Source organism: Phyllobates terribilis, unplaced genomic scaffold (assembly GCF_046119375.1).
Source record: "Phyllobates terribilis strain yellow unplaced genomic scaffold, ASM4611937v1 Scaffold_11__3_contigs__length_659146591, whole genome shotgun sequence".
NCBI lineage: Eukaryota > Metazoa > Chordata > Amphibia > Anura > Dendrobatidae > Phyllobates > Phyllobates terribilis.
The window spans coordinates 574,781,240-574,807,520 of NW_027362771.1; the positions used below are offsets into that span (position 1 = coordinate 574,781,240).

Here is a 26,281-nt window from a genome sequence, read left to right on the forward strand (position 1 = left end):
GAGGCGGTCTGTCTCCTCGTCTTGGGTGGCGTGCTCCGCTGACAGGTCTCGGTCTGCTGGGCCATCTCACGGCTCCACTCCGCCAACGTCTCTCGCTGCACCCGGGCCATCCTCCTTGCGAGGCCCTCCAGAGCGGTCTGCGCACACTCCCGATCTCGGGGGAGCTGTGCTAGGACCTCCACTAGGCCTAGTGGGGTCGTTGTTTCCAGCAGGCTCCTGACCAACGGGTCGGTGCTGCTCTGCTCTCCTCCTGTTGTCTCCAGCAGGCTCCTGGCCAGCGGGCCGGTGCTGCTCTGCTTTCCCTCTTCTGTTTCTAGCAGGCTCCTGGCCAACGGGCCGGTGCTGCTCTGCTTTCTCGCCATCTCCGGGTAAGCTCCTCCGAAACTCTTCTCCAGGCTTCTTGCCTCCGGGTGCGCTCGCTCCAGACTGCTCCAAGCGACACCCATCTTTGCTCTCTCCTTCTCAGTCCTCCCACTTCGAGGGCGGTCCCGGGGCCACTTGGTGATTGTCAGCTCCAGGGGCAGTTCTTTCACGCTGACAGACACCTCTAGCATCACAGTCTCTGTTGGTGGGGGCGGTTTCCACTTTTGGCGCCATTTTCGGTCCTGGCCCACGATGGGAGGTGGCCTCTCGCCATCCTCTGGCACGCCCATAATGGCGTCCGCTCTGACAAGGCGGGAAACCTTTGGAAATGGCGGGAATCGTCTCCCAGTGGCGGGAAACTCTGCAGATGGCGGGAAAAAGCTGTTAATGGCGGACAACCGGCGGGAATCGATCTGTGATGGAGTCCGATGGCGGGGACCCTCCGGAACCGGCAGGAGACTTCTTTTTGAGGTAAACTTGTTCTTTTCTTCAGGCACGCAGTACCCGGGTGTTGCGGGCACGTAATCCTGCCGACTACGCCAAAGTTGACGCGCCCCCTGGGACATATTCCTTTTTGAGGGGAATACCCGGCACCGGATCAGATGGGGGGTTGTAGTCTCCGAGCGGCTGTGACCCGGCCCGTGCCCAGGGCGTCAAGCTCAGTGTGATGTGGCAGTCCTACAGATGTTATTAAGAGTTCTTTTGTGTCGACTACGCCACCCGTTGTGATGCGGTCACTGTGGCCGCCGCTGCAGCAGGGTCCGCTGAGGCTGATGGTGCAGGTGCAGCTTGTGATGATAACCCCCAATGGGAGGGGTATAGCCTCAGGGGGAACAGGTGCAGAGGATGGGGGTTGTGGTGGTGCAGTGCAGACGGCAGTGAAGACAAAGTCGGGTTATGCAGTTAAGGGTGTTTACTTACTGCAGATGTTGTACTGGTCACTCCAGCTCCGAGTGACTACCCGAGCCGTGCTGCGTCCACCAGGTCCTGGATCCAGCCAACCCCCAAACAAGTCCGGAGCGTGGCCCTGAGCTCTCCTTCTGTCCCGTTCTCTGGCCGTCCCCACCAGTGATCCACCTAGGTCCAGCTCCCTCGGGCCTTCTGTTGGGACACCCTTGGCCTTGGGTTCCCTGACCCTTCATGTGGTGTGCCTTCGGGGTGGATGTAGTGGGTGACCGTGGCAAACGCTGCCCACGGTCTCCGGTCTCTGGCTGGGGAATGTTTTTACCCCCACCAGCTTGGGTTCCGGTACCCTGATGCCGACTCTTCACCCGGGGTTTTAATTTGGGATCTTAGAGTCCTGTTCTTCTGTGCCTCTGGGTCTCTCTCTCTCCTCTCTCACTCTGGGTCTTTCCTTCTCCTCTGCTCCTGACTTGTTCTCTGCATCTGACCCTGTTCTTAGTTGGTGCCCACCTTATATACACCCTCTATGTGTGAGCTCAGGTGACCAGCACCCAATGAGCTCCTAACTTTACCCAGGCTGCTCCCCCTATCTGCCCCTACACTACTTGGGATGTACCACCCCCCTCCCACTCCAGCCAGGAACAGACTCGGTCGTACCTGCACATTTCTAAGTGGGAGTACCGTCGGTCTGCTCCTCGGAAATGGGATGTGTGTAGTGCATGCAGCCTACCGAGCTCAGTTCCACACTCCATCCTTACCCGGGAGTGGAATATCACACCTCTGGGTTGAGGTGCAATACCCCTGTAGCAGCCGAATCCTCAGGGTGCTACACACACACCCGCACACATCGCACAGACACCGCGCACACCCGCAGACATCGCACAGACACCGCACACATCGCACAGACACCGCACACACCCCCAGACATCGCACAGACACCGCGCACACCCGCACACACTCGCAGACATCTCACAGACACCGCACACACCCGCAGACATCGCACAGACACCCCACACACACTCGCAGACACACGCACAGACACCCGCACACACCAATCATGACGGGTCTGGGAGGTGAGGCTGACCTGTGAGACCGTGGGAAAGTTCATGTGAGTTCATGCAATGCAGTGAAGCATGAACTCACATGAACCCTCTGAGGGCACCGCGGCGACTTCAAATGAACAGCTGATCGGCATCACCTGATACCTCAGCTGTTCATTTGAAATAACCGGCGGGAAAGCGCAGCACAGAACGGGAAAGCCGGCGGTGAAGTCTTTTCACTGCCGGCTTCCCCGCCCGGGTCCATCGCTCCCCGCTCCTTGGTGCTGCGCTCCCCGCCCGGTTCTAACTTACGATCGGGATGGGAGGTGGCGAGGGGAGCGGAGGATCGGGGTGGGAGGCTGCGGGGAAGCAGTATGGGGCTGTGTGATTGTTTAAAACTTCCCAGCTCCGGACACAGCGCAGCGCTTCTGTGACAAGTGAAAGCTGTCGGCACAGAAGCCCTGCGCTGTGTCCGGAGCTGGGAAGACACTGCGATGTGTCAGAAAAGTTCGCTAGGTTCTGTCTGTCTCCGCTGCTGGGAATACGCTGCGCTGTGTCAGTTTCAGCACAGAAGCGCTGACTGTCTGGACCTACCGCCGCCGTATTTTAACTCCCTCCACCTTATATTAACTCCCACATGGCAGAGATACGGCCACGGCAGCTTATTAACACCCCCAGAGTATCCCCGCATGTCAATTTCTGAAAGTTCAAAAACATTACCGGCGTATAAGACGACCCCAGACTAGACAGAAGATTTTTCAGTCTTCAAAAGTCGTCTTATACGCCGGAATATACGGTATATATTTAATAAATATATTTAAATAAATCGTATTTTCTCAGTTTAAGAAGAAAAAAATAGATATACATATCATATCTATATTTAAATACATATTATATATATATCATTTTATATACATATATTTAAATATATATTATAATATTTAAAGAAAAAATAAAAATTATGTGCATATATATATATATATATATATATATATATATATATATATAATCTTTAACATTTTTTAGATTTTTCAAAAAATGTTCATATCTAATATTTATAATATTTAAAGAAGAAATAAAAATATATTTATATATACATATATATCCAAAAAAGACAAAGGCAGCAGCACTCCATTGTTCAATATAGGGCAAACTTTTTCAAGCTGGAAAAAGTTTCACATTTTGAACGAAACGTTGCCCTGACGTGATGGGTCAATAAATCCCCCTATATTGGACTATGGAGCGCTGCCTTTGTCTTTGCTGGACGTCTTGAGGTTTGGTTTTGCCTGTAAGGCGTATTTAGCACCCAACTGTTTTTGTAATAACTTTGCTAGTGCTGCACCTGTATTTTTCTAATTACCGTATATTCCGGCGTATAAGACGACCTGGTGTATAAGACGACCCCCCTACTTTCCTGTTAAAATATAGAGTTTAGGATATATTCACCGTATAAGACTACCCCTTTTCCAACGCATACCAAACACCGGTAAAAATTAAAAAAAAACAGATTTGAATTTAACATGGTCCTTTTTTAATTTAAATTCTTATGACATGCAGGTATATAGCAGGAAAACTGTCACTCATAAACATATTAAAATAGGGGGGACCCCACGTCATTTTTTGGGGGGGTCCCCCATTCTAATAGCTAGTAAAGGCTAGGTATTCAGCTGGGGGCTGATATTAGTAGCCTGGGAAGCTCCGTGGGTATTACCCCCTTCCCAGACTTCAAACATCTGCCCCAGCCGTCTGCTTAACCTCCGCTAGAGACTATAATGATGGTGGATCCCACGCCAATTTTCTTTTTAAAAAATCCTTTATTTTAACACTAAATGACAATTGAGGGGTTAATAAAGATGCAGTCCCTAAATTATTATTAATTTTGTAATTAATTTTTCCCAAAAATGTTGACGTGGGCTTCGCCATATTTTTGTGTCCAGCCAGGTACAGCAGGCAGGAACGGGCTGCCCCCAACCACCAGCTGCCTATTTGTACCTGGCCGGACACAACAATATAGGGAAGCCCTTTTTTTTTTAATTATTTCATGAAATAATTAAAAAAAAAAGACGTGGGGCTTCGCCCTATTTTTGTGTCCAGCCAGGTACAACTAGGCAGCTGGGGGCTGGAATCTGCAGCGCAGGGAGACCCAAGCTTTCTGGGCCCCCCCCGCTGCAAATTGCAGTCCGCAGCCACCCCGGAAAATGGCGCGTTCATAGAAGCGCCATCTTCTGGCGCTGTACCCAACTCATCCAGGGCCCTGGTGCGGTGGCTCACTGGGTAATAAAGGGGTTAGGGCCAGCTTGGCATTATCAGCTGGCCCTAAGCCCGAAATTCATGGGGTCACGCCAATATTAGACATGACCACCATGAATTTCTAGTAAAGTAATTAAAAAAAACACAACACCCAGAAAAAAGTCCTTTAATTGAAATAAAGACACAATTTTTTAATGTTCTAAATTAAACCATACTTACCACCACGCCCATTCCAGCTGAAGCCAACGATCTCCTGCAATAAAAGTAAAATAATAAAGCAACCTCATCCTTACCTTTCCATGGCTCCCAGGACCGGTCCAGCTCTGCTACATTCACATGACAGGCTGCACCGCAGCAGAACGCTGCCGTTCAGCTTGCCATGCGGCAGACACTGAGAAGCGCAGGCATGCTTGTGCTCCTCAGTGTCTGACTGTGACGGCATCCAGATGAGCCGAGATCATGTCCAATGAACTCGGCTCACCTCATGCACGTCACTGACAGCGTGGGAAAATTCTCCTGCTCCCCGCATGCGCAGTAGAAGTTTCCCACGCTGTCAGTGACGGACGTCCAGGAGGTGAGCTGAGTTCATTGTCGGCTCATCTGGATGCCGTCACAGAGAGACGCTGAGCAGCGCAAGCAAGCCTGCGCTTCTCAGTGTCTGCGGGATGACAGGCTGGATGGCAGCGTTCTGCTGCGGTCCAGCCTGTCATCTCGATGTAGCAGAGCTGGAGCTGTCCTGGGAACCATGGAAAGGTAAGGATGAGGTTGGTTTATTATTTTTCTTTTATTGCAGGAGATCGTTGGCTTCAGCTGGAATGGGCGTGATGGTAAGTATGGTTTAATTTAGAACAATAAAGAATTGTGTCTTTATTTCAATTAAAGGACTTTATTCTGGGTGTTTGTGTTTTTTTTAACTTTGACTATGGGGTTAGTAATGGGGGTGTCTTATAGACGCCTCTCCATTACTAACCTGGGCTTGATGTCAGCTGGCATTATAAGCTGACATCAACCCCAGCCCTATTACCCCCTGCCACCGCACCAGGGCAGCGTGGAAGAGCGAGGCTAAGTGCCAGAATTGGCGCATCCTATGAATGCGCCATTTCTGGGGCGGCTGACGGCTGGTGTTTCTAGCCTGGGAGGGGGCCAATATTCATGGCTCCCTTCCTGGGCTATTAATATCAGCCCCCAGCTGTCTGCCTAGCCTTTGCTAGCTATTAAATTAGGGGGGACCCCACGTCATTTTTTTTGGGGGGTCCCCCATTTTAATAGCTAGTAAAGGCTATGTATTCAGCTGGGGGCTGATATTAGTAGCCTGGGAAGCTCCGTGGGTATTACCCCCTTCCCAGGCTTCAAACATCTGCCCCAGCCGTCTGCTTAACCTCCGCTAGAGCCTAAAATTAAGGGGAACCCCACGCCAATTTTTTTAATAATAAATCCTTTATTTTAATACTAAATGACAAGTACAGTAACCAACACTGTCACTGTACTTCATATATATGTGACTGACATGTTTCTATCTATCTAATCTATGTGTGAAGCTCTATTCTGTCTGTTATAAATTGTCGGGTACAGATGCTGAATTGCCGGCCGGCTTTTTTAAAGAGACGGTGCATGAAAACACTATTATTTGTTTTAATAAATCCTTTACACTAAATGACAAGTACAGTAAGCAATACTGTCACTGTACTTCATATATATGTGACTGACATGTTTCTATCTATCTAATCTATGTGTGAAGCTCTATTCTTTCTATTCTAAATTGTCGGGTGCCGGCTTATGCCGCTGCTGAATTGCCGGCTTTTCATATATTGTCACAGAAGCGCTGACTGTCTGGACCTACCGCCGCCGTATTTTAACTCCCTCCACCTTATATTAACTCCGACATGGCAGGGATACGGCCACGGCAGCTTATTAACACCCCCAGAGTATCCCCGCATGTCAATTTCTGAAAGTTTAAAAGCATTACCGGCGTATAAGACGACCCCAGACTAGACAGAAGATTTTTCAGTCTTCAAAAGTCGTCTTATACGCCGGAATATACGGTATATATTCATATAAATAAATATAAATATATATATATATATATATATATATATACACACACATATGTACAGTATATATAGAATTTTTTCATGTATTGTTTTACATTTTCTGATATGTATATATATACACATATACTATCAGTACTATTTTGGGGTCTATATGACTTTTTTTTATCTCTTATTATTCCATCATATTTTGGGAGGTGACCAAAAAAATCCCAGAGAATTTGCCATTTACACTTTCTTCTGTTTTGGTGCACGCCGTATATAATAAATAGTATTTTATATATGTACCAAGCGATAACAAATGTGTTAATTTTTTATTTATTTTTGGAAAAGTGGGTGTTTGATCTTTATACACACAGATATATATACAGTGCTGGTCAAAAGTATTGGCACCCCTGCAATTCTGTCAGATAGTACTCAGTTTCTTCCTGAAAATGATTGCAATCACAAATTCTTTGGTATTATTCTCTTCATTTAATTTGTCTTCAATGAAAAAAACACAAAAAGAATTGTCCTAAAGCCAAATTGGATATAATTCCACACCAAACCTAAAAAAGGGGGTGGGCAAAAGTATTGGCACCCTTTGAAAAATCATGTAATGCTTCTCTAATTCGTGTAATTAACAGCACCTGTAACTTACCTGTGGCACCTAACAGGTGTTGGCAATAACTAAATCACACTTGCAGCCAGTTAACATGGATTAAAGTAGACTCAACCTCTGTCCTGTGTCCTTCTGTGTACCACATTGAGCATGGAGAAAAGAAAGAAGACCAAAGAACTGTCTGAGGACTTGAGAAACCAAATTGTGAGGAAGCATGAGCAATCTCAAGGCTACAAGTCCATCTCCAAAGACCTGAATGTTCCTGTGTCTTCCGTGCGCAGTGTCATCAAGAAGTTTAAAGCCCATGGCACTGTGGCTAACCTCCCTAGATGTGGACGGAAAAGAAAAATTGACGAGAGATTTCAACGCAAGATTGTGCGGATGGTGGATAAAGAATCTCGACTAACATCCAAACAAGTTCAAGCTGCCCTGCAGTCCGAGGGTACGACAGTGTCAACCCGTACTATCCGTCGACATCTGAATGCCAATTCTGGCACTTAGCCTCGCTCTTCCCACTGCCCTGTAGCGGTGGCAGGGGGTAATAGGGCTGGGGTTCATGTCAGCGCCAGCTGCCATGAAGCCCAGGTTAGTAATTATGGGCGTCTATAAGACACCCCCATTGCTAACCTACAAAGTGTTAAAAAGAAAAAACACACACTACACCAAGAAAAAAATAATTTATTTGAAATAAACCACACCATTTTATTTAATTCTTAGTTTACTAAAAAAAAAATAGTTACCTGTCCACGTTCCTGCGCTGATCTCCCATGCACAGCTGTCACATCTGGAGATGGTGACAGCTGTGCATGGCTGCTGTAAGCTCACACTGCCGGGAACACGTCCGCTCCCGGCAGCGGGAGCCACTGACTGAGGTCACCGGAGTGCATTCAGATGGGAGTAGTAGTGTCACATCGGCCTATGTCTGCCTGCACGCACACACCCGCACACATCGCACAGACACCGCGCACACCCGCAGACATCGCACAGACACCGCACACATCGCACAGACACCGCACACACCCCCAGACATCGTACAGACACCGCGCATACCCGCACACACTCGCAGACATCGCACAGACACCGCGCACACCCGCACACACTCGCAGACATCTCACAGACACCGCACACACCCGCAGACATCGCACAGACACCCCACACACACTCGCAGACACACGCACAGACACCCGCACACACCAATCATGACGGGTCTGGGAGGTGAGGCTGACCTGTGAGACCGTGGGAAAGTTCATGTGAGTTCATGCAATGCAGTGAAGCATGAACTCACATGAACCCTCTGAGGGCACCGCGGCGACTTCAAATGAACAGCTGATCGGCATCACCTGATACCTCAGCTGTTCATTTGAAATAACCGGCGGGAAAGCGCAGCACAGAACGGGAAAGCCGGCGGTGAAGTCTTTTCACTGCCGGCTTCCCCGCCCGGGTCCTTCGCTCCCCGCTCCTTGGTGCTGCGCTCCCCGCCCGGTCCTAACTTACGATCGGGATGGGAGGTGGCGAGGGGAGCGGAGGATCGGGGTGGGAGGCTGCGGGGAAGCAGTATGGGGCTGTGTGATTGCTTAAAACTTCCCAGCTCCGGACACAGCGCAGCGCTTCTGTGACAAGTGAAAGCTGTCGGCACAGAAGCCCTGCGCTGTGTCCGGAGCTGGGAAGACACTGCGATGTGTCAGAAAAGTTCGCTAGGTTCTGTCTGTCTCCGCTGCTGGGAATACGCTGCGCTGTGTCAGTTTCAGCACAGAAGCGCTGACTGTCTGGACCTACCGCCGCCGTATTTTAACTCCCTCCACCTTATATTAACTCCCACATGGCAGAGATACGGCCACGGCAGCTTATTAACACCCCCAGAGTATCCCCGCATGTCAATTTCTGAAAGTTCAAAAACATTACCGGCGTATAAGACGACCCCAGACTAGACAGAAGATTTTTCAGTCTTCAAAAGTCGTCTTATACGCCGGAATATACGGTATATATTGAATAAATATATTTAAATAAATCGTATTTTCTCAGTTTAAGAAGAAAAAAATAGATATACATATCATATCTATATTTAAATACATATTATATATATATCATTTTATATACATATATTTAAATATATATTATAATATTTAAAGAAAAAATAAAAATTATGTGCATATATATATATATATATATATATATATATATAATCTTTAACATTTTTTAGATTTTTCAAAAAATGTTCATATCTAATATTTATAATATTTAAAGAAGAAATAAAAATATATTTATATATACATATATATCCAAAAAAGACAAAGGCAGCAGCACTCCATTGTTCAATATAGGGTGAACTTTTTCAAGCTGGAAAAAGTTTCACATTTTGAACGAAACGTTGCCCTGACGTGATGGGTCAATAAATCCCCCTATATTGGACTATGGAGCGCTGCCTTTGTCTTTGCTGGACGTCTTGAGGTTTGGTTTTGCCTGTAAGGCGTATTTAGCACCCAACTGTTTTTGTAATAACTTTGCTAGTGCTGCACCTGTATTTTTCTAATTATATATTCATATAAATAAATATAAATATATATATATATATATATATATATATACACACACATATGTACAGTATATATAGAATTTTTTCATGTATTGTTTTACATTTTCTGATATGTATATATATACACATATACTATCAGTACTATTTTGGGGTCTATATGACTTTTTTTATCTCTTATTATTCCATCATATTTTGGGAGGTGACCAAAAAAATCCCAGAGAATTTGCCATTTACACTTTCTTCTGTTTTGGTGCACGCCGTATATAATAAATAGTATTTTATATATGTACCAAGCGATAACAAATGTGTTAATTTTTTATTTATTTTTGGAAAAGTGGGTGTTTGATCTTTATACACACAGATATATATACAGTGCTGGCCAAAAGTATTGGCACCCCTGCAATTCTGTCAGATAGTACTCAGTTTCTTCCTGAAAATGATTGCAATCACAAATTCTTTGGTATTATTCTCTTCATTTAATTTGTCTTCAATGAAAAAAACACAAAAAGAATTGTCCTAAAGCCAAATTGGATATAATTCCACACCAAACCTAAAAAAGGGGGTGGGCAAAAGTATTGGCACCCTTTGAAAAATCATGTGATGCTTCTCTAATTCGTGTAATTAACAGCACCTGTAACTTACCTGTGGCACCTAACAGGTGTTGGCAATAACTAAATCACACTTGCAGCCAGTTAATATGGATTAAAGTTGACTCAACCTCTGTCCTGTGTCCTTGTGTGTACCACATTGAGCATGGAGAAAAGAAAGAAGACCAAAGAACTGCCTGAGGACTTGAGAAACCAAATTGTGAGGAAGCATGAGCAATCTCAAGGCTACAAGTCCATCTCCAAAGACCTGAATGTTCCTGTGTCTTCCGTGCGCAGTGTCATCAAGAAGTTTAAAGCCCATGGCACTGTGGCTAACCTCCCTAGATGTGGACGGAAAAGAAAAATTGACGAGAGATTTCAACGCAAGATTGTGCGGATGGTGGATAAAGAACCTCGACTAACATCCAAACAAGTTCAAGCTGCCCTGCAGTCCGAGGGTACGACAGTGTCAACCCGTACTATCCGTCGACATCTGAATGAAAAGGGACTGTATGGTAGGATACCCAGAAGACCTCACTTCTTACCCCGAGACATAAAAAAGCCAGGCTGGAGTTTACCAAAACTTACCTGAGAAAGCCTAAAACGTTTTGGAAGAATGTTCTCTGGTCAGATGAGACAAAAGTAGAGCTTTTTTGGAAAAAGCATCAACATAGAGTCTATAGGAAAAAAAAAAGAGGCATTCAAAGAAAAGAACGCGGTCCCTACAGTCAAACATGGCGGAGGTTCCCTGATGTTTTGGGGTTGCTTTGCTGCCTCTGGCACTGGACTGCTTGACTGTGTGCATGGCTTTATGAAGTCTGAAGACTACCAACAAATTTTGCAGCATAATGTAGGGCCCAGTGTGAGAAAGCTGGGTCTCCCTCAGAGGTCATGGGTCTTCCAGCAGAACAATAACCCAAAACACACTTCCAAAAGCACTATAAAATGGTTTTAGAGAAAGCACTGGAGACTTCTAAGGTGGCCAGCAATGAGTCCAGACCTGAATCCTATAGAACACCTGTGGAGAGATCTCAAAATGGCAGTTTGGAGAAGGCACCCTTCAAATATCAGGGACCTGGAGCAGTTTGCCAAAGAAGAATGGTCTACAATTCCAGCAGAGCATTGTAAGAAACTCATTGATGGTTACCGGAAGCGGTTGTTCGCAGTTATTTTGGCTAAAGGTTGTGCAACCAAGTATTAGGCTGAGGGTGCCAATACTTTTGTCCGGCCCTTTTTTGGAGTTTTGTGTGAAATGATCAATGATTGATTTTTGCTTCATTCTCTTTTGTGTTTTTTCCTTGCAAGCAAATTAAATGAAGAGAATAATACCAAAGAATTTGTGATTGCAATTAGTTTCAGGAAGAAACTGAGTATTATCTGACAGAATTGCAGGGGTGCCAATACTTTTGGCCAGCACTGTATATATATATATAATTCTTCCTGCATGGAACAAGTTCTCATTGGCATAGAAATATACCTGAAATGTTGTAATTTCTAGAATATTGATCCTACAGCACATGGCCGATTTAGATCTAGCTCAACCACCTATTCAGTCTCCTGGGAGACAGTCAAACATTGCCATGCTGACTGTATTACGAGCCCTCATGGCGGGGTATTGGGAAAAGTTTTCAACTAGCAATAATCATGCCTCGGATAAACCTCATAGGCTATGATACTGCCACTGCGCAAAGCTGGAGGCCATCTGTGAGGAGCTGCGGCCTCCGGATCTGGGGCTCTGTCTACACTGAGGAGAGACAAAGTCATTAGGGGGCTGTGGGAGCAAAGGATTCTGGGAGTGGATATGCTAATAACACCCCTCCCCTAAGTCTGTAATGGAAGAAAGAAAAGCCCCCCAGGCTGGGGGAGGGGAGAGGGTTTATCCTCCATCTGACCATAGTGTCACCACCTCCTGCTATACAGACTGTCTGCTCCTGCGTCCTGGGGGAACCTTCACTTATGTGTTACAGGATTGCATTACCAGGAACCTCCTGATGATGGCGCAAGAAGAGAAGCAATACTGTCATGCTGTGACCATATAATAACAATTAGTGACTTATAACCGCCAAACCATCAGCACATAATAACAGAAAATAGTGATTAAATACCGCCATACCATCACCACATTATAATACTAAATAGTGACTGAATACCGCCATATAGTGCCCTCTATACAGACTGTTCACAAGTTCCTATATTACATTATCAGTGATCGCCTGTTGTTGGCAACAAGAGAGCAGCTAAGGAGAACATGGTCACCACCCAAGACTGTCCAAAATCAAAAGAATTATGGTAACCATGATTTTTTCCTGAATAGTCTCCATCATTTGTCCTTCTCTAGGTCTCATTTATATCCTCATGAAATAACATTTATTGTTTTCCTCTTTGTTAAAAGCTTCCGCCCGAACAGGGACTTGAACCCTGGACCCTCAGATTAAAAGTCTGATGCTCTACCGACTGAGCTATCCGGGCTTCTGTACATGATCTCTGACACAATGACTTTCTCCTGTATTATCGGCCGTCTGCTCCTCCTTTCTTGTTACAGACTATCACCACTCACCACTATACGTTCTGTCCATTGGTTTCTACGTCCTGGAAAGGAACCGTCTCTTCTGTATTCCAGACCTGTCCAGCAATGCAGAGATGATCCCATAAGACTTAACGATTGAATTGGAGGGAGGACGCCATCAGGGACTTGTAATGACTTGTGGATGGGACAGGATGATATCAGGGACTTATAATAAACTGGAGAGTGAGGTCGGACGCTATCAGGGACTTGTAATGACTTGGGGGTAGGGGAGGATGATATTAGAGACTTATAAAAAACTGGAGAGTGAGGACGGACGCTAGTGTAGCACCCAGAGGGTTCGGTCGCTACAGAGGTATTGCATCTCACCCAGATGTGCGATATCTCACTCTCAGGTAAGGATGGAGTATGGCTCAGGACCCTGACACCTGCATGCATTACACCACATTTCCGGGGGACAGGGCGACAATGCTCCCACGGGAGAGCACAATTGTCCCTGATCCCTGGCAGGAGTGGGAAGGGGTCACCTAGGAAAGGGGGAACCCAGTGGTGTGTGGGTGGAGAGTGCAGATCCTGGGTGCACTGAGTAGGAGTATAAAGAGGGGAGCCATCTTAGGAAGTGTGTTCAGTCAGAGGGGAGAAGTGAAAGAGCAGGGCTCTGTGGAGCTCTGCTCCAGGAGACGAGCCTAGCCTGAGAGGCCCAAGACTGAGAAGAGAAAGAGCAGAGATGAGAGGGAGCAGGAAAGGCTCCAGGAGAAGAAGGGACCCCAGAGGTACGGGAGATGCAGCAAGCCGGCCGTACGCCCGCCGCTACCTGGAGGTAGGGGGGTCAGGCCAAGACAGGGAACCGGTTCCCTTAACTAGTGGAGGCAGAAACCACGCTCAGCTAGTCACCGGAGGCTGTGGCATTGCATGTGTCACAGCCCCTCACAGTCCACGCTAGGAAGGGACCACATAGGGTCCAGGGAACGGAACACACGTCGCCCGCCAAGACCCGAGGCAGCTGGACAGAAGCGGTGTAAGGTGTGAAGCACGAAGAGCCAGAGAAAGGACACATGAAGGGGGTCCTGATAAGTACTCCAAAGATATCTGGGAGTCGGCCGAGCCCCTCACTTGGCGAACACAGTACGATGCGGGAGATTATGACCGGCCATAATAATCTGGATTAACAACTATGAGTAAAGACCCTGGACTGCACTGCAAAGACTCTGAGTAGTTTCTGCTGCGCCCTTGCACCACAACTCTCATCATCCACTCACGCTGCCCTGAGGCAATACTCTTCCTGTGGGGAGTCACACCATCTAGCTGCACACCTCATCAGCCTCAGCGGCCTGCCCAGCAGCGGCGGTTCCTCCTAACCGCAATCCACAGGTGGCGTAGTCAGACATTTAATAATCATAAAAAACACATAAATAGACTGCCACTGGTTTGACCACTCTGAGCCACGGGACTGGGTCACTGCCACGGTGACTACAACCCCCAGCATCCACTAAAAGGCCCAGTTCTGGGTTCCCCACACGGCCCAGGGGGCGCGTCACTATCAGGGACTTATATTGAATTGGGAGAAAAAGGAGGAGGATGTCATCATGGACTTTTAATGAATTAGTTGGTTAGAGAAGATGCTATACAGGGACTTATAATGAATTGACGTTGGGGAGGATACCCAAACGGACTCATAACGGATTGGGGTCTGGGAGTGGACACTATCAGGGATATATTATGAACTAGGGGTGGAAGAGGACACTATACAGGGAGCTGTAATGAATTGTGGGTGGGAGAGGCTGCTATCAGAGGCTTATAATGATTTCAGGGATAGGCAGGGACTTATAGTGATAAGAACTAAAAATAGTGACTGAAAACCACCATACTATAAACACATAATTGTAAATTTCCCCCAAAATGAATTGATTCTATTTCCTCTTACTGTGGTTTTGCTTTTAATTTTGATTACGGTTATACCAGGAACACATGATTAAACCAATACTCACCTAAAACTGCCATCCGGTGACCACGTTATATTGTCAAATAGTGACTGATTACTTCCATACCAAGACCATATAATAACACCAAATAGGGTCTGAATACCTTCATATAGTCCCTCTATACTGACTGTCTACAAGTTCCTACTACGTGGAATATGTAACGAGCCCTCACTTATGTTCTAGTACATTACATTATCAGTGATCGCCTGTTGTTGGCGACAAGAGAGCAGCTAAGGAGAACATGGTCACCACCCAAGACTGTCCAAAATCAAAAGAATTATGGTAACCATGATTTTTTCCTGAATAGTCTCCATCATTTGTCCTTCTCTAGGTCTCATTTATATCCTCATGAAATAACATTTATTGTTTTCCTCTTTGTTAAAAGCTTCCGCCCGAACAGGGACTTGAACCCTGGACCCTCAGATTAAAAGTCTGATGCTCTACCGACTGAGCTATCCAGGATTCTGTACATGATCACTGACACAATGATTTTCTGCTGCAGCTGTCGGCCGTCTGCTCCTCCTTTCTGGTTACATAGTGTCACACACACTCTTTCTCCTACAGCTATCTGCTTTCTGCTTTTCTTTCCAGTTACACAGTATCACCACCTGTGCACACATTCTGACACAAGGACTTTCTCCTGAATTATCGGCCATCTGCTCCTCTTTTCGGGTTACACAATATCACTACTTCCAACTATTCATACTGTCCATTGGTTTCCACGTTCTGGAAAAAAAAAATCACTTCTGTATTCTAGACTTGTCCAGCAATGCAGAGATAATCCCATAAGACATAACGTTTGAATTGGGGAGAGGACATCATCAGGGACTTATAATGACTTGGGCGGTGGGAGAGGATGATATCAGGGACTGGACAAAGTCACCTGTGGCAAGTTAAAGGCGTGGGCAATATGAAAATCACAACTGAAACCAGATGAAAAAAAAAAAGAGATGACGTTGACTCAATCTTTACATTGTATATCTGTGTGTGCCATACTAACCATGGAGAACAGAAAGAGGAGACGAGAACTGTCTGAGGACTTGAGGATCAAAATTGTTGAAAAATATCAACAATTTCAAGATTACAAGTCCATCTTCAGAGATCTTGATGTTCCTTTGTCCACGGTGCACAACATAATCAAGAAGTTTACAACCTATAGCACTGTAGCTAATCTCCCTGGACGTGTACGGCAGAGAAAAATTGTTGAAAGGTTGCAACGCAGGATAGTCTGAGGAAAAGTAGCCCCAAATTCAAGCTGTCCTGCAACCGGAGGGTGCATCAGTGTCAGCACGAACTATCCACCGACATTTGAATGAAATGAAACGCTATGGTGGGAGATCCAGGAGGACCCCCCCTGCTGACACAAAGACATAAAAAAGCTAGACCGAAGTTTGCCAAATTGTAAGTGAGTAAGCCAAAATCCTTCTGGGAAAGGGTTTTATGGACAGATGACAACAGGATAGAGTTTTTTGGTAAAGCACATCATTCTACTGTTTACCGAAAACAGAATGAGACCTACAAAGAAAACAACACAGCACCTAGAGTCAAATATGGTGGAGGTTCAAAGATGTTTTGGGGCTGTTTTGCTGCCTCTGGAACTGAGTGATTTACTGTGTGCAAGGTATTATGGAATCTGAGGATTACCAAAGGATTTTGGGCCACAATGTATTGTCCAGTGTCAGAAAGCTGGGATTGCATTTTAGGTCATAGGTCTTGCAGCAGGACAATGACCCCAAATATACTTCAAGAAGCACCAAGAAATGGATGGAAACAAATTGCTGGAGAGTTCTGAAGTGGCAGCAATGAGTCCGGATCTAAAACCCGTTGATCACCTGTGGAGAGATCTTAAAATTACTGTTTGGAGAAGGCACCCTTCACATATGAGAGACCTGGTGCAGATTGTAAGAAGAGTCCAAGATTCCTGCTGAGAGGTGTAAGAAGCTGATGGTTATAGGAAGCGACTGATTGCAGATATTTATTCCACATTCCAAATATTAAGTTGAAGGCGCCAACAATTTTGTCTGGCCCATTATTGGGGTTTTGTGTAAACTTATGTCCAATTTGCCTTTTTTTTCCTCTGTTTTTATATTTTGTTCCAACACTCACAAACGTGTACAAAATACGGGGAATTGTAATAATGCTCTGGGAGAAATACTTCATTTTCTGGAACAATTTCAATGGTGCCGACACCCTAGCCATACCATGACTACATGATAACACAAAAAATACACTGCTCAAAAAAATAAAGGGAACACTTAAACAACAGAATATAACTCCAAGTAAGTCAAACTTCTGTGAAATCAAACTGTCCACTTAGGAAGCAACACTGATTGACAATCAATGTCACATGCTGTTGTGCAAATGGAATAGACAATAGATGGAAATTATTGCAATTATCAAGACCCCCTCAATAAAGGAGTGGTTCTGCAGGTGGGGACCACAGACCACATCTCAGCAACAATGCTTTCTGGCTGATGTTTTGGTCACTTTTGAATGTTGGTTGTGCTTTCACACTCGTGGTGGCATGAGACGGACTCTACAACCCACAGAAGTTGCTCAGGTAGTGCAGCTCATCCAGGATGGCACATCAATGCGAGCTGTGGCAAGAAGGTTTGCTTTGTCTGTCAGCGTAGTGTCCAGCTGCTGGAGGCGCTACAGGAGACAGGCCAGTACACCAGGAGACGTGGAGGGGGCCGTAGGAGGGCAACAACCAAGCAGCAGGACCGCTACCTCTGCCTTTGTGCAAGGAGGAACAGGAGGAGCACTGCCAGAGCCCTGCAAAATGACCTCCATCAGGCCCCAAATGTGCATGTGTCTGCACAAACGGTTAGAAACTGACTCAGTGAGGGTGATATGAGGGCCCGACGTACACAGATGAGGGTTGTCTTCACAGCCCAACACTGCAGGATGCTTGACATTTGCCACAGAACACCAGGATTGGTAAAGTCACCACTGGCGCCCTGTGCTCTTCACAGATGAAAGCAGGTTCACACTGAGCACATGTGACAGACGTGACAGAGTCTGGAGATGCCGTGGAGAGCGATCTGCTGCCTGCAACATCCTTCAGCATGACCGGTTTGGCAGTGGGTCAGTAATGGTGTGGGGTGGCATTTCTTTGGAGGGCCGCACAGCCCTCCATGTGCTCGCCAGAGGTAGCCTGACTGCCATTAGGTACCGAGATGAGATCCTCAGACCCCTTGTGAGACCATATGCTGATGCGGTTGGCCCTGGGTTCCCCCTAATGCAGGACAATGCCAGACCTCATGTGGCTGGAGTGTGTCAGCAGTTCCAGCAAGATGAAGGCATTGAAGCTATGGACTGGCCCGCCCATTCCCCAGACCTGAATCCGATTGAGCACATCTGGGACATCATGTCTCGCTCCATCCACCAACGTCACATTGCACCACAGACTGTCCAGGAGTTGGCGGATGCTTTAGTCCAGGTCTGGGAGGAGATCCCACAGGAGACCATCCACAACCTCATCCTCATCAGAAGCATGCCCAGGCGTTGTAGGGAGGTCATACAGGCACGTGGAGGCCACACACAATACTGAGCCTCATCAGGAGCATGCCCAGGCGTTGTAGGGAGGTCATACAGGCACGTGGAGGCCACACAATACTCAGCCTCATCAGGAGCATGTCCAGGCATTGTAGGGAGGTCATACAGGCACGTGGAGGCCACACACAATACTCAGCCTCATCAGGAGCATGTCCAGGCATTGTAGGGAGGTCATACAGGCACGTGGAGGCCACACACAATACTCCGCCTCATCAGGAGCATGCCCAGGCGTTGTAGGGAGGTCATACAGGCACGTGGAGGCCACACAATACTCAGCCTCATCAGGAGTATGTCCAGGCATTGTAGGGAGGTCATACAGGCACGTGGAGGCCACACACAATACTCCGCCTCATCAGGAGCATGCCCAGGCGTTGTAGGGAGGTCATACAGGCACGTGGAGGCCATACAATACTCAGCCTCATCAGGAGCATGTCCAGGCGTTGTAGGGAGGTCACACAGGTACGTGGAGGCCACACACAATACTCAGCCTCATCAGGAGCATGTCCAGGCATTGTAGGGAGGTCATACAGGCACGTGGAGGCCACACACAATACTGAGCCTCATCAGGAGCATGCCCAGGCGTTGTAGGGAGGTCATACAGGCACGTGGAGGCCATACACAATACTGAGCCTCATCAGGAGCATGCCCAGGCGTTGTAGGGAGGTCATACAGGCACGTGGAGGCCACACAATACTCAGCCTCATCAGGAGCATGCCCAGGCGTTGTAGGGAGGTCATACAGGCACGTGGAGGCCACACAATACTCAGCCTCATCAGGAGCATGCCCAGGCGTTGTAGGGAGGTCATACAGGCACGTGGAGGCCACACACACAATACTGAGCCTCAGTTTGACTTGTTTTAAGGACATTACATCAAAGTTGGATCAGCCTGTAGTGTGTTTTTCCACTTTAATTTTGGGGGTGACTCCAAATCCAGGCCTCCATTGGTTAATAAATGTGATTTCCATTGATGATTTTTGTGTGATTTTGTTGTCAGCACATTCAACTTTCTACAGAACAAAGTATTCAATGAGAATATTTCATTCATTCAGATCTAGGATGTGTTATCTGAGTGTTCCCTTTATTTTTTGGAGCAGTGTATATAACATGACTCCATATGGAGAAATCTCCGGGGAAGCAGCTGACTAGATAGTAATCCTGTAAATGATCCCGCACGTTTCTTTGCTGATTCTCTTGTCCTCAGGGAAGTGAAATGTTACTTATAATTCTGAGCCCGACATGTAACATACGGCTCCAATACAACTGTATACACGTAATGATCTCCTATTAGCACTTCTTCTAATACTAACACCATTAATCAGTCTCCTGGGAGACAGTCAAAAATTGCCATGCTGACTGCATTACGAGCCCTCATGGCGGGGTATTGGGAAAAGTTTTCAACTAGTAATAATCACGCCTCGGATAAACCTCATGGGCTATGATACTGCCACTGCGCAAAGCTGGAGGCCATCTGTGAGGAGCTGCGGCCTCCGGATCTGGGGCTCTGTCTACACTGAGGAGAGACAAAGTCATTAGGGGGCTGTGGGAGCAAAGGATTCTGGGAGTGTATATGCTAATAAACCCCTCCCCTAAGTCTGTAATGGAAGAAAGAAAAGCCCCACAGGCTGGGGGAGAGGAGAGGGTTCATCCTCCACCTGACTGCTCTTCAGTAACTGAATACCGCCATATCATCACCACATAATAACACCAGATAGTGACTGAATATCGCCATACCATCACCACATAATAACACTAAATAGTGACTGAATACCGCCATACCATCACCACATAATAACACCAAATAGTGGCTGAATACCGCCATACCATCACCACATAATAACACCAAATAGTGACTGAATACCGCCATACCATCACCACATAACAGCAAATAGTGACTGAATACCGCCATACCATCACCACATAACACCAGATAGTGACTGAATATCGCCATACCATCACCACATAATAACACCAGATAGTGACTGAATATCGCCATACCATCACCACATAACAGCAAATAGTGACTGAATACCGCAATACCATCACCACATAATAACACCAAATAGTGGCTGAATACTGCCATACCATCACCACATAATAACTCCAAATAGTGGCTGAATACCGCCATACCATCACCACATAACACAAAATAGTGGCTGAATACCGCCATACCATCACCACATAATAACACCAAATAGTGACTGAATACCGCCATACCATCACCACATAACAGCAAATAGTGACTGAATACCGCCATACCATCACCACATAACACCAGATAGTGACTGAATATCGCCATACCATCACCACATAATAACACCAGATAGTGACTGAATATCGCCATACCATCACCACATAACAGCAAATAGTGACTGAATACCGCAATACCATCACCACATAATAACACCAAATAGTGGCTGAATACCGCCATACCATCACCACATAATAACTCCAAATAGTGGCTGAATACCGCCATACCATCACCACATAACACAAAATAGTGGCTGAATACAGCCATACCATCACCACATAACACCAAATAGTGGCTGAATACCGCCATACCATCACCACATAACCAAATAGTGACTGAATAGCGCCATACCATCAATACATAATAACAGCAAATATTGACTGAATACCGCCATACCATCACCACGTAATAACACCAAATAATGACTGAATACCGCCATACCATCACCACATAATAACAGCAAATAGTGACTGAATACCGCCATACCATCACCACATACTAACAGCAAATAGTGACTGAATACCACCATACCATCACCACATAATAACACCAGATAGTGACTGAATACCGCCATACCATCACCACATAATAACAGCAAATAGTGACTGAATACCGCCATACCATCCCCACATAATATCACCAAATAGTGATTGAATACCGCCATACCATCACCACATACTAACACCAAATAGTGACTAAATACCGCCATATCATCACCACATAATAACACGAGATAGTGACTGAATACCGCCATACCATCACCACATAATAACACCAAATAGTGGCTGAATATAGCCATACCATCGCCACATAGTAACACTAAATGGTGGCTGAATACCGCCATACCATGACCACATAATAACACCAAATAGTGACTGAATACCGCCATACCATCCCCACATAATATCACCAAATAGTGATTGAATACCGCCTTACCATCACCACATACTAACACCAAATAGTGACTAAATACCGCCATATCATCACCACATAATAACACGAGATAGTGACTGAATACCGCCATACCATCACCACATAATAACACCAAATATTGGCTGAATACCGCCATACCATCACCACATAATAACACCAAATAGTGGCTGAATACCGCCATACCATCACCACAAAATAACACCAAATAGTGGCTGAATACCGCCATACCATCACCACATAATAACACCAAATAGTGACTGAATACCACCATATCATCACCACATAATAACACCAAATAGTGACTGAATACCACCATACCATCACCACATAGTAACACCAAATAATGACTGTAATACCGCCATACCATCACCACATAATAACAAAAAACAACCATAACATGACTATATATGGAGAAATCTCCAGGGAAGGTACTGAATAGATAGTAATTCTGTAATTGATCCCGCACGTTTCTTTGCTGATTCTCAGCCCGACACATGTAACATACGGCTCCAACACAACTGTATATAGATTTATTCCAGCTAAACAGCAATAACTTCTTCTTCTACTATTAACCACCTATTCAGTCTACTGGGAGACTATCAAAAATTGCCATGCTGACTGTATTACGAGCCCTCATGGCGGGGTATTGGGAAAAGTTTTCAACTAGCAATAATCACGCCTCGGATAAACCTCATGGGCTATGATACTGCCACTGCGCAAAGCTGGAGGCCATCTGTGAGGAGCTGCGGCCTCCGGATCTGGGGCTCTGTCTACACTGAGGAGAGACAAAGTCATTAGGGGGCTGTGGGAGCAAAGGATTCTGGGAGTGGATATGCTAATAACACCCCTCCCCTAAATCTGTAATGGAAGAAAGAAAAGCCCCCCAGGCTGGGGGAGGGGAGAGGGTTTATCCTCCATCTGACCATAGTGTCACCACCTCCTGCTATACAGACTGTCTGCTCCTGTGTCCTGGGGGAACCTTCACTTATGTGTTACAGGATTGCATTACCAGGGACTTCCTGATGATGGCGCAAGAAGAGCAGCTGAGAAGCAATACTGTCATGCTGTGACCATATAATAACAAATAGTGATTAAATACCGCCATATATTAACCCTCCCTATCGATCCTACCTTCAAATTATCTGCTAACCTTAAAGGTTCACATACTTTTGTCACTCACAGACATGTGAGATTGGATTATTTTCTTTAAAAAAAAGTGTAAAAGTTTAATGTTTTGGACTCATTTGATTTGGTTCTTCATCCACTTGTGAAAAGCTGATGTCGTTTTAGGTCAAATTTATGCAGAAATTAGGAAAATTCTGATGTGGGGAAAAATAAAAGGAGGGTCTCATAATGAACTGGGGGTGGGAGGGGACGCTATCAATGAAATAGGGGTGGAAGAGAACACTAAACAGGGACTTATGATGAATTGGGGGTCGGGGAGGCTGTTACCAGAAGTTTATAATGAAAAAAAACTAAAAAAATAGTGACTGTACCATAAACACCCAATAATACCAAATAGTGACTGAATAATACCACAATACTATGAACACACAAAAGCAAATAGTGACTGTAACACCGCCATAACATGACCACATAATAGCACCCCAAAACCATAACATGACTCTATTTGGAGTAATCTCCAGGGAAGCAGCTGACTAGACATTAATTCTGTAATTGATTCTCCACATTTCTTTGCTTATTCTTTTGGCCTTAGGCACTGGCGTAACGCTAATGGCGGCAGGCCACACCACTGCTATGGGGCCCCTCACCGCAGCAGGCACCGCACTGAGCCCCGCCTCTGCCTGTTAGCACCAGCGCTGCCCAGCCGCCCACACAGAATGATGGGGGTGGAAGTGTCTACTGACGCTCCTTCCTCTATCTTCATTGCTTTCGCTGATGGCCGGAGTGGGGCCCAGTGTGAGAAATGATGATGGAGGAGGGAGCATCAGCATCATTCTTCCTCGGCGTCTGACGTGTCAGAGCAGCGGGCGCCCTGTAATGACGTCATCTCGCCCACTGCTTTGACACGTCAGACGAGGTGTCCAGCGCTTCACACCACACGCTGAGGAGACTGGAGCATTGGGCGCAAAAAGGACAGATGAGTACTGTATTTTTTTTTTAATCAGTGACTGGTGGCCATAATACAGTATGGGGGTGCATTATATTGTATGGAGGATCATGGAGGTGCATAATACTGTATGAAGGATCAAGGGGGTGCATTATATTGTATGGAAGACCATGGGGGCACATTAAACTGTATGGAGGATCATGAGGGTGTATACAACTGTATGGAGGATCATGGGGTTGCATTATATTGTATGGTGTACTATGGGGGTACATTATGCTGTATCGAGGACCATGGGGATACATTATGCTGTATGGAGGACCATGGGGGCGCATTATACTGTATGGAGGAACAGGGGGGTGCATACTACTGTATGGAGGACCATTAATGGGGCATACTACTGTATGGAAGATCATGGGGGTGCATTATATTGTATGGAGGTGCATACTACTGAAAGGAGGATCACGGAAGAGCATTATATTGTATGGAGGATTATGGGGGTGCATTATACTGTATGGAGGATCATGGGGGTGCATACTACTGTATGGAGGACCATGGTAATGCATACTACTGTATGGAGGACCATGGGGGTGCATTATACTGTATGGAGGACCATGTGGGGTGTATTATATTGTGGGAAGGACCATGCAGGTGCATTATACTGTCTGGAGGGTCATGGTGGGCGCATTATATTGTGTGGAGGACCATGGGGTGCATTATACTGTATGGAGGATCATGGGGGTGCATTATACTGTATGGAGGACCATGGGGTGCATTATTCTGTATGGAGGACCATGGGAGCACATTATTCTGTATGGAGGACCATGGGGGTTCATACTACTGTATGGAGTACCATAGGGGGTGCATTATATTGTATGGAGGACCATGGAGAGTGCATTATACTATATGGAGAGTTATGGGGGACGCATTATACTATATGGAAGGCTATGTGGGGCCATTATAATATGTGGGGGTCTATTATACTGTATGCAAGCAATTATACTGTTTGGAGGGCTAGTGCGGGCTATTATACTATATGTAGGCCCATTATAGTGCATGGAGGGCTGTGTGGGGGTCACAGTTTGGGGGATCACCATACTTTGCCTGTGGAGTTGAAGTGGGGTACAGTAGGGTCATTATAATGTGTGTAGAGGAATTCATCATGGGGGTATCATACTGTGTTTGGGGGGCACATTTGTTTACATATTTTATGGGGGCAATGAAAGAGGAATCTATGACTTCAGCAGGAGGAAAATTGCTATGTAAAGGCTGGAAGGTTGTGAGATCTGCTCTTCTGTGATCTGACTATTATTATTTTTTTCTTGGGGGCCCCCATGATTTCTATGTACGCCCCTGGCCTGAGGGAAATAAAACTTTACATATAATTCTCAGCCCCACATATAACACAGAGCTCCAATACAACTGTATATAGAATTACTCTAGCTAAACAAGAATAACAGTTTTCTACTATTAACCACCTATTCAGTCTCCTGGGAGACTGTCAAAAATTGCCATGCTGACTATATTTCAAATCATCATCGCGGGGTATTGGGAAAAGTTTTCAACTAGCAATAATCACGACTCGGATAAACCTCATGGGCTATGATACTGCCACTGCGCAAAGCTGGAGGCCATCTGTGAGGAGCTGCGGCCTCCGGATCTGGGGCTCTGTCTACACTGAGGAGAGACAAAGTCATTAGGGGGCTGTGGGAGCAAAGGATTCTGGGAGTGGATATGCTAATAATGCCCCTCCCCTAAATCTGTAATGGAAGAAACAAATGCCCCCCAGGCTGGGGGAGGGGAGAGGGTTCATCCTCCATCTGACCATAGTGTCACCACCTCCTGCTATACAGACTGTCTGCTCCTGTGTCCTGGGGGAACCTTCACTTATGTGTTACAGGATTGCATTACCAGGGACTTCCTGATGATGGCGCAAGAAGAGCAGCTGAGAAGCAATACTGTCATGCTGTGACCATATAATAACAAATAGTGATTAAATACCGCCATATGTTAACCCTCCCTATCAATCCTACCTTCAAATTATCTGCTAACCTTAAAGGTTCACATACTTTTGTCACTCACAGACATGTGAGATTGGATTATTTTCTTTAAAAAAAAGTGTAAAGTTTAATGTTTTGGACTCATTTGATTTGGTTCTTCATCCACTTGTGAAAAGCTGATGTCGTTTTAGGTCAAATTTATGCAGAAATTAGGAAAATTCTGATGTGGGGAAAGATACTAAGAGGGTCTCATAATGAACTGGGGGTGGGAGAAGACGCTATCAATGACATGTTATGAAATAGGGGTGGAAGAGAACACTAAACAGGGACTTATGATGAATTGGGGGTCGGGGAGGCTGTTACCAGAAGCTTCTAATGAAAAAAAACTAAAAAAATAGTGACTGTACCATAAACACCCAATAATACCAAATAGTGACTGAATAATACCACAATACTATGAACACACAAAAGGAAATAGTGACTGTAACACCGCCATAACATGACCATATAATAGCACCCCAAAACCATAACATGACTCTATTTGGAGTAATCTCCAGAGAAGCAGCTGACAAGATATTAATTCTGTAATTGATTCTCCACATTTCTTTGCTTATTCTTTTGGCCTTAGGCACTGGCGTAACG

General features: G+C 45.8%; 6 non-coding genes across 6 annotated transcripts; all 6 read right to left on the reverse strand.

Moving 5' to 3' along the window:
• Positions 1-11,878: 11,878 nt before the first annotated feature.
• LOC141168225 (U4 spliceosomal RNA) lies at positions 11,879-12,018 on the reverse strand. Its single transcript, XR_012251970.1, has one exon. It is a non-coding gene; the product is annotated as a U4 spliceosomal RNA (small nuclear RNA).
• A 703-nt stretch (positions 12,019-12,721) lies between these two features.
• Positions 12,722-12,794, reverse strand: TRNAK-UUU (transfer RNA lysine (anticodon UUU)). Its single transcript has one exon. It is a non-coding gene; the product is annotated as a tRNA-Lys (tRNA).
• Positions 12,795-15,220: 2,426 nt separating this feature from the next.
• On the reverse strand, positions 15,221-15,293 carry TRNAK-UUU (transfer RNA lysine (anticodon UUU)). The gene has a single exon. It is a non-coding gene; the product is annotated as a tRNA-Lys (tRNA).
• Positions 15,294-19,709: 4,416 nt separating this feature from the next.
• Positions 19,710-19,849, reverse strand: LOC141168300 (U4 spliceosomal RNA). The gene has a single exon (XR_012252042.1). It is a non-coding gene; the product is annotated as a U4 spliceosomal RNA (small nuclear RNA).
• A 2,306-nt stretch (positions 19,850-22,155) lies between these two features.
• On the reverse strand, positions 22,156-22,295 carry LOC141168228 (U4 spliceosomal RNA). The gene has a single exon (XR_012251972.1). It is a non-coding gene; the product is annotated as a U4 spliceosomal RNA (small nuclear RNA).
• A 2,830-nt stretch (positions 22,296-25,125) lies between these two features.
• On the reverse strand, positions 25,126-25,265 carry LOC141168391 (U4 spliceosomal RNA). Its single transcript, XR_012252128.1, has one exon. It is a non-coding gene; the product is annotated as a U4 spliceosomal RNA (small nuclear RNA).
• Between the last annotated feature and the right edge of the window lie 1,016 nt (positions 25,266-26,281).